The following is a 14,979-nucleotide window of genomic DNA, read 5'->3' as shown; positions in this document are numbered from 1 at the left end:
CAGGCAAACTGATTGAAAACTATAGAAAAGGAAAAAAATTATCAGACACACAGATAAACACAATATGTTGGGGAAGAGTCAACACAGCTTTTGTAAAAGGAAATCATGCCTCACCAATCTGTTAGTGAGGGAGATCAAAAAACATGTGGACAAAGGTGATCCAGCTGATAGAGTGTACCTGAACTGTCAGAAAGCCTTTCACAAGATCCTTCACCAAAGGTTCTTAAGCAAAGTAAACAGTCATAGAGTATAAGAGGGAAGGTACTCTCATGGATTGATCTCACGTCTCAGGATTGACAGACAAATTAAATTCTGTTTTGGGATTAAACTGGACTTTTTACAATGACCAATAATATATCAGCAGGACAACAGAGATTATAGTGGGCTCAGAGGTTAAATCAAGGTCTTGCCTGCTCTGAAGATTAATGATTCTATGTCTGGAAACAGCCCAATGCCCCTGAGAGCTGCTGGGTTAACCTTGGAGACCTTTGGCTCCAACAGATTTCAAGTTCAGCTCCTGGTGCTGACGGTCAGTAGCTAAGCTTCCGAGTTTTAGAAGGGCTTTTCTGACTCTGGGATAAAGAAGAAAATAAATTGCCCAGCAGGTACTAAAAAATATTAAAGCGCGTCTTCATAGGCACCGACTTCTGCTGGCATCGGTGGGTGCTCGACGCCCCTCTGCCCGCAGCCCCGCCCTGACTCCACCCCTGCCCCACCCCCATTCCAACCCCTTCCCCAAAGTTGCCGCCCCAACTCCGCCCCCTCCCTGCCTCGATTCGACTCCTTCCCCAAATCCCCACCCCGGTCTCGCCTCTTCCCCTGAGCGCCCCACGTTCCCACTCCTCCCTCCTGGAGCTTGCTCTGCGGTGGCAAACGCTGGGAGGTAGGCAGAGGAACGGGGATGCGACGGAGGTGAGGTGGGGTGGGGGGGCGGGGAGCTTGGCTGCCGGTGAGTTAGAGCACCCACTAATTTTTCCCCATGGGTGCTCCAGCCCCGGAGCACCCACAGAGTCGGCGCCTGTGCATCTCACCATGAATTGAAAGTTGTTCCTACCACAAAGAAACACAGCACTGGTGGAACCCATACCCTCCTCTGCATGCTCCAGCGGTCATCACGGCAGAGGGAGAGAACTACTGCAACTCACTTACTGGCTGTCTATCAAGCACCTCTGCAGCTTAGCTGGGGCTGGAGAGTAAAGGAGTCTAAGAACTAAACACCAAATTTTGAAACCCTCTAGGGCAGGGGTGGGCAATAATCTCTGCAAGGGGGCCACTCCATTAATTTTGGTAAGTAGTCACGGGCAGCACATTTCTACTATATTAATGGAGGGGGCGTGGAGTCTGGAAGGGAGTTTGGGTGCAGGAGGGAGCTCTGGGCTGGTTGAGAGTGTTGGGGTGCAAGAGAGGGTGAGGGGTGTGGGCTCTGGGAGGGAGTTTGGTGCAGGAGGGAGCTCCAGGCTGGGGAAGGGGATTGGGGTGCAGGAGGGGGCGCGGGGTCTGGGACGGAGTTTGGGTGCATGAGGGGGTTCTGATTTGGGGCAGGAGGTTGGGGTGTAGGAGGGGGTGCGAGGTGCAGGCTCTGGCCGGAAGATGCTTATCATAGGGGGCTCCTGGCCAGCGGCACAGCAAGTGCTCCGGCAGGCTGCCTGCATGTCGTAGCCCCAAGCCGCTCCTGCAAGCAGCTGCGGCAGGCTGCTGCTGGCACGTCTCTGCGTGCCCCTTGGGAGAAGGGAGGCAGTGGGTGTCCATGCACTGCCCATGTCCACAAGCACTGCCCCTGCAGCTCCCATTGTGAGGACGGTGCTGGGGGGTGCAGCGTGCGAAGCAGCCTCCCCCTGCCAGGGGCGCGCAGAGACATGCCAGCAGCAGCCGGCCACTTCCAGGAGCAGTGTGGGGCCATGGCAGGCAGCCTGTCTGAGCACCCCGCTCTGCCGTGGGATTTTTAGCAGCCCGGAGATAGCAAGGGGGCAGCCAAAGAGCTTGGCAGGCTGGACACGGGCCGGATCTGGCTCACAGGCCGTATTTTGCCCACCCCTGCTCTAGGGGCAGCAGAACCTACAACTTGATCGGCCACAAAGATCCCCAGTCAGATCTGTGGTTTCTCGCTCAGACACCTCAGTTTAGATGATAAATCACCACAAAACAAACTGAAAATAATCAAGAAGGGGGAACGAAGCAGTTCTGTAAATCAGACACAGGAGAGATTGTCCCTACATGGGTCAAACGCTTAGAAAATATTCTACAAAGGTAACTGAGATTGAAGGAAAAGTTACCTGCATGGACTCTGCAGTATAATGCCAGGATACAATTACCAGGATGTTTAAAGATACACAGCATGTGAAACGTAAACTTGGCTCTGTCAAGAATGAGATGCAAATTAAAATTCTCAGAGGGGTTGAGTTCCCTGATAAAGTGAACCCCATTAGAAGGAGGAAGTTGTAAGAAAAGAGTATTATAGAAACTTAAGTTTCACAAGGCCTCAGGAAGGATTCCATAAAAATCAGAGCACTACCTCTTAAAAATGTAGCCAATCTAGTAAGAACAGCAATGTGTAGATGACTCAGTTCTTCTGAGATTTCGCTCTATGCCTGCCCAGAGACAATATTAATTTGCTGAACAAATATACTAAGAGTTTTATTTATATAGAATCTGATCACCAGATTTCATCTTCTACACATATATACAAAGCAAGAAGGTTCTTCGGCAGTCTTTAAAAACATTCACAGACTTAAAATAAGATTATGCCTTACTTTAACTAGACATGGCTCCAGTTTAACTTTGGAGCAAATACTCCTATTTCTTTACAACAGAAGTGGCTACTAAATTTGTGAATCACTCAATCTCAATAATGAACGGCTTTCATCTTCCATTGACTTTAACAGACCAGTTTGCTCAGCATCTTGCAGGCCTGGACCATAGTTTAGTAAAGCTGAGACAGAATCAGAGGAATCAGAAATGGACACTTTGGACCAGAACTGAGTTTACTTTGAAAATATTTTGTTCCATATATGGTCCTATGAAGTTTTAAAAGTCATTATTTTTACGTGTTGTCATCTCTGGTTCCTTGCTTGAAGCTACTGTTGCTTGCCAAAGTATATCTCTTGGATGTTGTAAAAAAAACAAAACGAATACTGGAAGGATTTACTAAGTAAAAGCTGGCTTCAAAAGGAGACCTGTCACCTTGAGGGTCTAATTGAATAGGTGGGTATACCAGGTTGAGGACCAGTTATTTTCATCCTTGTTGTCTCTGAAGTGCTGGTGCACCTAAACAGTATCACATCAAGGACAATTGCTCACAATATTTAATATGGTATATTTGCTTAGTAAAAAGAGCTGGATTTAATTTTTTTCAATTGCAATGAGTCTTCCATTTGATAGTGTTGAAATGATATAGCCACTTTATAATATAAAAACAAATAGAGCAGCGGTTGTCAAACTGTCGGTCAGGACCCCAAAGTGGGTTGCAACCCCGTTTTAATGGGGTCGCCAGGGCTGGCATTAGACTTGCCGGGGCTCCCAGGGCCAGAAGCCTAAGCCCCACCGCCTGGGGTTGAAGCCCGAGGGCTTCAGCCCTGGGTGGTGGGGCTCAGGTTACAGACCCCCCGCCTGGGACTGAAGCTTTTGTGCTTGGGCTTTGGCCCCCTGCACCCAGTGTGATGGGGCTGAGTCTTCAGTTCCTGCTCCTGGAGTCATGTAGTAATTTCTGTTGTCAGAAAGGGGTCACAGTGCAATGAAGTTTGAGAAAGCCTTTCTAGAGCTACACCACCAAAAGTGTATGTGTTTGTATGTATGTGGCAAAGTGGGGAAGTGAGTTACAACATCCCAAGACTAAAAAACTTTTGAGAATATTTTGTGTTTATAAAACAGAAATCATAAGTCATTCTAGAACTACATACACATTCCTTGGTCATGTTCCACTTTGACTTTTTTTAAAACTCCATTTCTTTCTCCAGTGTGAAGTGTATTAGCACACTTTAGAATGCAGATTAACAGTGGTATAATTCCTACTTCCCTTGAAGGCTTGAGATTCAAAATTTTCTATTTTGTTTCAGGAGAGTAGAGTGAAAATGTCAGCCTTCATTACCCCCCCCACCATCACCTGAATTACAAATGACACTAAAAACACACTGAAAAACAAAAACTCAGCACTAAACAGCTTAACAAACTCGAGGCAATACTGTTGCTCCTGAAGAGCTCAGCAGATGTTTACTGATTAAAGTCTGGTTTTATCTATGAGATCTTAAGCTCCTTTTTTATGCTCCTAGATGGATGAATCTATTTGTGTGGAAATTTGCAATTCTCCTACATTAAAAATATCAAAACCAAATGCCCCCAAGAGTACATCTCTGCAGCCAGAAACATCCAGTCATATCGCAGTGCAGATTTGCAAGACATCTGCTTTACAAACCTAATTATCCCTGATTGCACAGATGTAAAAGCCATATGAAATATTAGCACCTGAGACTGAAAGCTGATTCAAGCCTTTTTCAAAAATTTAACAAACACACATGTCTATCAGCTATGGGTCTGCTCCAACTCCTATTCAAGTCAATGAAAAGACTCCTATTGATTTCAGCATGATTTAGGTTGAGCCCTAAATCAGAGCTACGTAAGCAGCTACATTATCCCAATTACCACCAACGGGTCTTCACACACTGCTTTGATACACAGCATAATCACTGAGGTTCAGCCTCAGCTTCCATGATCTTCCAAGCACTCTCCATGCCTCTTAACTTCCAGGCTGGAAATTCCGCACCGAAGGTATTGCCTAGCATCACTGCTGCTACCATCCAGAGTAGCATGGCCAGCTTCTCTGGGATCACGTAGCCCCAGTGGATGCAGTAGTTCAACCAGTCCATTGGGTTTCGTATCTGCAGTAGAAATAAACCCAAATTTGGATGGGTACATCTCAAAAACCAGGGGTGTTTGGATATGGGGTACTGATTTCAGCCCCAATTTGCAGAATTCCACAAGGTGAAGGGGTTCTGCATAGGTTCAGCTGAAAGTGGCCCTTCTACTTTACAGAGTCTTTATTTAAAATAAAATAAATCTCCACGTTCTACAGTGATGGCCCCAAACACTATAACTTACAATAATGCTACAGCACAAACTGGCATCTTGTGCTGTAGGATAGTAGAATATTTCTAAATGGGTTTTATTTTTTACAAATGTGACTGAGAAATTGCTTGCCAGCAAAGCATGTAGTCCTGTTCCTAACCCATTTAAAAACTGGTACCCAAGAACCCCTATGAATTATTTTTTCTTCTTGAGAAGACACACCATTCTCTCTGTCTCTCATTGTTCCTATTTTGGCTCATTCTTCTTGTGCATGTGGCAAACTGCCAATTACTCACCCTGGGCTGACAGTGTGGGTCACCTACAAGTTAATTGATGCCACAAAACTTCCCTCTGGGACACCATCTGGGATGAATTCAATGTTTTCAATGGCGTCTGAAGCTCCCTCCACTAATACTGAAAACCACTTGTCTTGACCTAATACTAATTTGTTGATTTTTTGTTGTTGTTCACAGCTTATAAGAAAATACTACTACTACTTAGTTCTTGTAGAGCCCTTTTCATACATAGACTGCAAAACACTTTACAAAGATGAGCAAGCATTATTACCCCCCTTTCACAAAACTGAGATGCAGAGAGGTGAAGTGACTTGCTCAAGGCAAATCCAGGGATAGTTGCCAATGTTTTCAAAAATGGGTGTTTCAAATTAGGCATTTAACCTCATCTATAGGTTCCTGAATAGATGACCTCATTTTCAAACGTGCTAAGTACTCAGCAGCTCCAACTGACCTCAACAGGCCACTTTTTTATTTTGAAAAATCAGGCCACTTATTTAATAGCCTACATAGGTTTTAGGGGCCTGGTTGTCCTACCACCTGCTATGCAGATAAATTAAACGCTTTTGTTTTCCTACCCATTTCTTATTCCAGGAGTAAATGTACATTAGGGGCAGGGCTTTCCTGCTCTTTGAAGTGACTACAATAGGCTGTGCACTGTGCAACCAGATTCCACAAGGAATAATAGTGAAGAATGAAGCAAAACCCCTATTTTACACAATGTCATGTACCCACTGCTTAAAGTTTCAATGGTTTAGGGACTTGATAATGAGATATGGGGCCTGTCACCTCTACTGCAGGTCAGTCATGACCCAACTGACCACATGATGATATGAAATGAGTTTGTGGTCTCTCTAGTTCCCAACAATAGATCTCTGTATTGTAAACAATACAAATACCATCAAAATTAGCCCCCGTGCTGGCTATCTCAGTAGAGTGGCTAAGGCAGGGGTGGGCAAACTTTTTGGCCTGAGGCCCACATCGGGCTTCCAAAACCGGGTAGGGAAGGTTGTGCCTCCCCATACAGCCTGGCCCCTGCCCACTTCCCACCCCCTGATTACTCCCCTCAGAACCCCCAACCCATCCAACCACCCCGCTCCTTGTCCCTTGACCACCCCCTCCCGGGACCCCATCCCCTATTCAACCCCCCCGCTCCCTGACTGCCCTGACCCCTATCCACATCCCCGCCCCCTGACAGGCCCCCCAGGACTCCCACGCCTATCCAAACCCCCCACTCCTCACCCCCTTACCATGCTGCTCAGAGCACCAGGACTGGCAGCCACACCACCCGGCCAGAGCCAGCCATGCCGCTGCGCAGTCTGAAGGACCGAGGCAGGCCAGCGGCTCTCGCAGCCAGGCTGCCCGACAGGAGCTCGCAGCCCCGCTGCCCAGAGCTCTGGCGGCACGGGGAGCTGAGGCTGCGGGGGAGGAAGGACAGCAGGGGAGGGGCTGGGGGCTAGCCTCCCCTGCCGGGAGCTCAAGGGATGGGCAGGACGGTCCAGGCTGTAGCTTGCCCACCTCTGGGCTAAGGAGTGAATGGTACTGGCATATAAACAACCTTTCATCCCTAGAGACTTTCTTCCTAACAGACTTCCTTTCTTCCTCTCCAACCTTCCTAGCTGCCTCCTGCAGTTTACACTCCCCTGGCACTTTCCTAGTCTTTTAGATGTACCTGGAAATGCCTGTTTCTCTCTTATTAGATCTTCTCAGGAAATATAAGAAGGGCTATGTGGCTACATATCATGGGCAAAAAGAAATGGAGTACTTGTGGCACCTTAGAGACTAACCAATTTATTTGAGCATAAGCTTTCGTGAGCTACAGCTCACTTCATCGGATGCATAAAAGTGGAAAATGCAGTGAGGATATTTTTATACATACAGACCATGAAAAAATTGGTGTTTATCACTTCAAAAGGTTTTCTCTCCCCCCACCCCACTCTCCTGCTGGTAATAGCTTACCTAAAGTGATCACTCTCCTTACAATGTGTATGATAACCAAGGTGGGCCATTTCCAGCATAAATCCAGGGTTTAACAAGAATGTGGGGGGGGGGGGGGGGACAAGGGGAAATAGGTTACCTTGCATAGTGACTTAGCCACTTCCAGTCTCTATTAAAGCCTCAGTTAATTGTATCCAGTTTGCAACTGAATTCCAATTCAGCAATACCTCGCTGGAGTCTGGTTTTGAAGTTTTTCTGTTGTAATATCGCAACTTTCATGTCTGTAATCGTGTGACCAGAGAGATTGAAGTGTTCTCCGACTGGTTTATGAATGTTATAATTCTTGACATCTGATTTGTGTCCATTTATTCTTTTATGTAGAGACTGTCCAGTTTGACCAATCTACATGGCAGAGGGGCATTGCTGGCACATGATGGCATATATCACATTGGTAGATGTGCAAGTGAACGAGCCTCTGACAGTGTGGCTGATGTGATTAGGCCCTGATGTGATGGTGTCCCCAGAATAGATATGTGGGCACAGTTGGCAACGGGCTTTGTTGCAAGGACAGGTTCCTGGGTTAGTGGTTCTGTTGTGTGGTATGTAGTTGCTGGTGAGTATTTGCTTCAGGTTGGGGGGCTGTCTGTAGGCAAGGACTGACCTGTCTCCCAAGATTTGGGAGAGTGATGGGTCGTCCTTCAGGATAGGTTGTAGATCCTTGATAATGCGTTGGAGAGGTTTTAGTTGGGGGCTGAAGGTGACGGCGAGTGGCGTTCTGTTATTTTCTTTGTTAGGCCTGTGCTGTAGTAGGGGACTTCCGAGTACTCTTCTGGCTCTGTCAATCTGTTTCTTCACTTCCGCAGGTGGGTATTGTAGTTATAAGAATGCTTGATAGAGATCTTGTAGGTGTTTGTCTCTGTCTGAGGGGTTGGAGCAAATGCGGTTGTATTGTAGAGCTTGGCTGTAGACAATGGATCGTGTGGTGTGGTCAGGGTGAAAGCTGGAGGCATGCAGGTAGCGGTCAGTAGATTTCCGGTATAGGGTGGTGTTTATGTGACCATCGTTTATTAGCACCGTAGTGTCTAGGAAGTGGATCTCTTGTGTGGACTGGACCAGGCTGAGGTTGATGGTGGGATGGAAATTGTTGAAATCATGGTGAAATTCCTCAAGGGCTTCCTTTCCATGGGTCCAGATGATGAAGATGTCATCAATATAGAGTAAGTAGAGTAGGGGTATTAGGGGACGAGAGCTGAGGAAGCGTTGTTCTAAGTCAGCCATAAAAATGTTGGCACACTGTGGGGCCATGTGGGTACCCATAGCAGTGCCGCTGATTTGAAGGTATATATTGTCTCCAAATGTGAAATAGCTACGGGTGAGGACAAAGCCACAAAGTTCAGCCACCAGGTTTGCCGTGACATTATTGGGGATAGTGTTCCTGATGGCTTGTAGTCCATCTTTGTGTGGAATGTTGGTGTAGAGGGCTTCTACATCCATAGTGGCCAGGATGGTATTTTCAGGAAGATCACCGATGGATTGTAGTTTCCTCAGGAAGTCAGTGGTGTCTCGAAGGTAGCTGGGAGTGCTGGTAGCGTAGGGCTTGAGGAGGGAGTCTACATAGCCAGACAATCCTGTTGTCATGGTGCCAATGCCTGAGATGGGGGCGTCCAGGATTTCCAGGTTTATGTATTTTGGCTAGTAGATAGAATATCCCAGGTCGGGATTCCAGGGGTGTGTCTGTGCGGATTTGATCTTGTGCTTTTTCAGGGAGTTTCTTGAGCAAATTCTGTAGTTTCTTTTGGTAACTCTCAGTGGGATCAGAGGGTAACGGCTTGTAGAAAGTGGTGTTGGAGAGCTGCTTAGCAGCCTCTTGTTCATATTCAGACCTATTCATGATGACAACAGCACCTCCTTTGTCAGCCTTTTTGATTATGATGTCAGAGTTGTTTCTGAGGCTGTGGATGGCGTTGTGTTCTGCACGCTGAGGTTATGGGGCAAGTGATGCTGCTTTTCCACAATTCCAGCCCATGCACGTTGGCGGAAGCACTCTATGTAGAAGTCCAGTCTACCGTCTCAGCCTTCAGGAGGAGTCCACCCAGAATCCTTCTTTTTGTAGTCTTGGTAGGAAGATCTCTGTGGATTAGTATGTTGTTCAGAGGTGTGTTGGAAATATTCCTTGAGTCGGAGACGTCGAAAATAGGATTCTAGGTCACCACAGAACTGTATCATGTTCGTGGGGGTGGAGGGGCAGAAGAAGAGGCCCCAAGATAGGACAGCTTCTTCCGCTGGGCTAAGAGTATAGTTGGATAGATTAACAATATTGCTGGGTGGGTTGAGGGAACCATTGCTGTGGCCCCTTGTGGCATGTAGTAGTTTAGAAAGTTTAGTGTCCTTTTTCTTTTGTAGAGAAGCAAAGTGTTTGTTGTAAATGGCTTGTCTAGTTTTAGTAACGTCCAGCCACGAGGAAGTTTGCGTGGAAGGTTGGTTTTTTACGAGAGTATCCAGTTTTGAGAGCTCATTCTTAATCTTTCCCTGTTTGCTGTAGAGGATATTGATCAGATGGTTCCGCAGTTTCTTTGAGAGCCTGTGGCACAATCTGTCAGCATAGTCTGTGTGGTATGTAGATTGTAATGGATTTTTTACCTTAGTCCTTTTGGTATGCTGTCCATTCATTTGCAAATTGGATACAATTAACTTAGGCTTGAATAGAGACTGGGAGTGGCTAAGTCATTATGCAAGGTAAACTATTTCCCCTTGTTCCCCCTCTCCCCGCCCCTTCCTCAGACATTCTTGTTAAACCCTGGATTTATGCTGGAAATGGCCCACCTTGATTATCATACACATTGTAAGGAGAGTGATCACTTTAGACAAAAAGAAAAGGAGTACTTGTGGCACCTTAGAGACTAACCAATTTATTTGAGCATGAGCTTTCGTGAGCTACAGCTCACTTCATCGGATGCATACTGTGGAAACTGCAGCAGACTTTATATACACACAGAGAATATGAAACAATACCTCCTCCCACCCCACTGTCCTGCTGGTAATAGCTTATCTAAAGTGATCATCAGGTTGGGCCATTTCCAGCACAAATCCAAAGCCCGTTGCCAATTGTGCCCACATATCTATTCAGGGGACACCATCACAGGGCCTAATAACATCAGCCACACTATCAGAGGCTCGTTCACCTGCACATCCACCAATGTGATATATGCCATCATGTGCCAGCAATGCCCCTCTGCCATCTACATTGGTCAAACTGGACAGTCTCTACGTAAAAGAATAAATGGATACAAATCAGATGTCAAGAATTATAACATTCATAAACCAGTCGGAGAACACTTCAATCTCTCTGGTCACGCAATCACAGACATGAAGGTCGCTATCTTAAAACAAAAAAACTTCAAATCCAGACTCCAGCGAGAAACTGCTGAATTGGAATTCATTTGCAAATTGGATACTATTAATTTAGACTTAAATAGAGACTGGGAGTGGCTAAGTCATTATGCAAGGTAGCCTATTTCCCCTTGTTTTTTCCTACCCTCCCCCCCCCCAGATGTTCTGGTTTAACTTGGATTTAAACTTGGAGAGTGGTCAGTTTGGATGAGCTATTACCAGCAGGAGAGTGAGTTTGTGTGTGTATGGGGGTTTGGGGGGTGTGTGAGAAAACCTGGATTTGTGCTGGAAATGGCCCACCTTGATTATCATGCACATTGTAGGGAGAGTGGTCACTTTGGATGAGCTATTACCAGCAGGATAGTGAGTTTGTGTGTGTGGTTTTTGGGAGGGGGGTGAGGGAACCTGGATTTGTGCAGGAAATGGCCCAACTTGATTATCATGCACATTGTGTAAAGAGTTGTCACTTTGGATGGGCTATCACCAGCAGGAGAGTGAATTTGTGTGGGGGGGTGGAGGGTGAGAAAACCTGGATTTGTGCTGGAAATGGCCCAACCTGATGATCACTTTAGATAAGCTATTACCAGCAGGACAGTGGGGTGGGAGGAGGTATTGTTTCATATTCTCTGTGTGTATATAAAGTCTGCTGCAGTTTCCACGGTATGCATCCGATGAAGTGAGCTGTAGCTCACGAAAGCTCATGCTCAAATAAATTGGTTAGTCTCTAAGGTGCCACAAGTACTCCTTTTCTTTTTGCGAATACAGACTAACACGGCTGTTACTCTGAAACCTGTCACTTTAGACAAGCTATTACCAGCAGGAGAGTGGGGTGGGGAGAGAGAAAACCTTTTGAAGTGATAAAAACCCATTTTTTCATGGTCTGTATGTATAAAAATATCCTCACTGCATTTTCCACTTTTATGCATCCGATGAAGTGAGCTGTAGCTCACGAAAGCTCATGCTCAAATAAATTGGTTAATCTCTAAGGTGCCACAAGTACTCCTGTTCTTTTTGCGAATACAGACTAACACGGCTGCTACTCTGAAACATATCTAGGGCAGCCACAGACCTCCTGAGCACGGTGACTGAAAGAGTCCACCCTCAATAAAATAGAATAAATCTGTTATAATTATTTGATCCCCTAACTCTGATTCAGACAGCTGGGCTTCCTCCCCAAAAGAGGAAGAATTCTTTTTCTTCCCCTGCCTTTCCCTCCCCCCACATTTTCTGTGTTTGGCCCTCTGACCTTGTTTCACCCTGGTGATTAGAGCTTTCCCTACTCTCAGAAGCTGGTCTTATTCTCTCCTCTCCCAATCTGGGACCTGCTTCTGGATCTCTCCAAGAAATTGGCTCAAATTCAAGCATGGACTTGCCAAAAATGTAATGCCTTGGGACCAGGTGCGCAGGGTGGGAGGCCCTATGGCTCTACTCCTCCCAACTTTAAGGGGTCTCACATGGGCCTGTGTTTCCCCAAGGCCCTTTACCACACTCTTTAGCACTGCATCCAAAAGCCTTCCATTTGCAGCCCAAGGGAACCCAAATGGGGAGGAGGCGGCTGGCTTCAAAGTCAGGGGCATGGCTGCTGGTGCAGGTTCTGGAGACAAAAATGATCTTCCATCTGATGCATTCCTCTTCAAACGTCGCTCCCCTCGTGGAGATGGGGGAGCGGGAGCCGGATTTCCAATCCTGCCTTGCTTTTTTCCTGCCCATGGCAAGGCAGGCCAAGGGGACACCTGCCCACACTGGAACCTGAGGGGAAAAACTACAGCCTGCCCACAGAGAAGGCCAAACGCTCCAATCTGATTTTCAATAAAGGGGAGAAAAAACACAGAGCCCTTTCCTTTTGGCCTTGGCTTTCTCCGTTTAGCTTTCTCTTCCCCTCAAAAGACAAAGCAGAACTGAGGAAAAATCTCCCCAAAAGGCAAAAAAAGCCCTGTGACACAGCTGGGATTTAGACAAATGATTGAGCCAAACTGTTAGTCAGAAATCTGAAATAAAACACTGGGATTTTCCTCAGAGACTTGTGCAGCAGGGGGGTCTGGTGGAACCCGCCTGCTCACCCCTAAGGAGGCAGAATGGAGCCGGTGAGGATTTCAGGAGTGGAGCATTCCACTGCCACCACTAAACTGAACGCAGGGTGAAGCAGCCATTCCAGTGGATCTGTGGTCCTTAGCACAATGAAGAAAAACACATTCCTAATAATTTAAGCAGCATAAATCAGACCAAGCCCCAAACTAACGTTATATTTCTCAGCATTTCTACTGTAATCTATAGAGAGTGCCATCAGCTGAAATAGATGGAAAACTACTGGAAATCACATAAAATACCACCATGAATTTGGCCAGACTCACAGAAAACACCTTCTCAAAGTCCCTCAATATTTTGATTTCTAGATCTTACAACTCATGCACAGACAAGATTTTAAAGTCAAGTAAAAGCTCCATGAGGAATAAAATTGACACACACATAGACACGCAGTCAACAAGTCTTAGAAGAATTTCTGCATTAATTGGCTGTCACATATCCAATGTCAGACAGTGAAACTTACAGGTTTTTATATGACAAATTGCTGTGAAAATATCTGCTTGCAGAAACAATACAAAAGCCATAAAGTAACTGATGAAGTGGGCTGTAACCCACGAAAGCTTATGCTCAAATAAATTTGTTACTCTCTAAGGTGCCACAAGTACTCCTGTTCTTTTTGCTGATACACACTCACACGGCTGCTACTCTGAAACCTGATATTGCTTGGTATTTATCACACAAAAATGACATTACACATGCCCTTTTCTATATTAAATGTAAACCTTATGTATTGAATAACTTCTTCTGCAAGTGATTCAAATTCATCTGACCAGGCAGTGCAGAACAGCGACACTGGAATAAGTTCTGCGTTTAGATTGGTTTAGGAAACAGTTTTAAGAAAAGTCTTCAGTGATTTCAATTCTTTGCCCCAGCTCTCCCCTAGGTTCTTTCCTATTTTCAAAAATTCCCATTTCTCTCACTAGTGCCAACATATTTTGGATAAAGTAAGATGGTTGTGTCTCCCTCCAGAGCCAATCAGTGCCACTCTTAGTGGGAAAGAGGTAGCTTGAAATTGATGTAAGAAGGTGCTACATTCTCCCTACAACCCTCCATCAATCCTTGAGTGTAATATTCATGCTCATGTTCACTCACAAGAAAGGGTTGGAGCAAGGTCAGTCCTGAATTTTGTTCTCCCGGGGAGGGGAACCTAACACCTCTTTCTCCACTAAGCATATTCCTGCAATTAAAAACACCCAGCACTCTTTAACAAAAAAATATGCACAACCCAGTTCTGATGAGCATCCCTGTGACTAGCAAGCAAGCATGCACAAACCCACTCTCATGAGCAACTCTGTAATAACCACCCAGCATGCACAGATAAGGATGGAAAACCACCAGTAAGGCCTTGTCTACACTGCCAATTTACAGCACTGAAACTTTCTTGCTCAGGAGTGTGAAAAAACACACCCCTGAGCGATGCAAGTTTCAGTGCTCTAAAGTAGCAATGTAGACGGTGCACCAGTGCTGAGAGCCGGGCTCCCAGCGTTGGTAGCTACTCCCCTCATGGGGGTGATTTTTTTACAGTGTTGCGAGAGCTCTCTCCCAGCTCTGGAGCCGCGACTACACAGACACATTCAAGCGCTGCCATAGTGAAGACATACCCCAAGAAAGTATGTTTCAGTTTCTAGCTTGAAAACAACTATGCTTTCAAAAAGTAAACTTTAGTGTGGATGAAAGATGCCAGGTTGATAACCCTGAGGACTGTAGCTCCCTATAATCCCACAGGACAATTCTGGTTTTGGCAGCAATAATGCAGAGTGCTCTGCTAATGTGTCTCAACTCTGACCTCCAGGGACCACTTCTGGCATGAAAGTAGTTGAGTCTCCATAACCACTCAGTCAAACAAGAGTGCCAATTGTAGTGGTGGTTTTTATTCTGGGGACATGTATCCACTAAGAACTTGTCTGAGACCACCAACTCTTCTCATAGCCCCCCAAGCGTTCATTGGATGGGAATGCCTTTTGGATGCTGCCGGCCTGAACTGGATTTGAGCCAATGATAGAGAGGTAAAGAGTTCCATGTCAGAACCAATCCCCTAAGTCATTCAGTCTCCACATCAATGACCTTTTAATTGTAGTACACCGAGTTTGGAGTTAATTCCCAAAGTTTAAAAATAAAGTGATGAACTGAATATGTGTATGCACAGTGAACTTAGCAGCTCCCAGAAGCCTGAAGTGCACTGTTTGTGCAGGAGCTGTCGATCCTTTCCACAAGT

General features: G+C 45.9%; 1 protein-coding gene across 3 annotated transcripts in view; it reads right to left on the bottom strand.

The window, feature by feature from the left end:
• The window catches only part of LRP8 (LDL receptor related protein 8), a 301,572-nt gene that overhangs the window by 271,570 nt on the left and 15,023 nt on the right, over nt 1-14,979 (bottom strand). The window lies entirely within an intron of this gene.

The sequence above is a fragment of the Caretta caretta genome, chromosome 8 (genome assembly GCF_965140235.1).
Source record: "Caretta caretta isolate rCarCar2 chromosome 8, rCarCar1.hap1, whole genome shotgun sequence".
In the NCBI taxonomy this organism is placed as follows: Eukaryota; Metazoa; Chordata; order Testudines; family Cheloniidae; genus Caretta; species Caretta caretta.
Note: the sequence above shows the minus strand (reverse complement) of the source record. Positions and strands in the feature narration are given on the sequence as shown.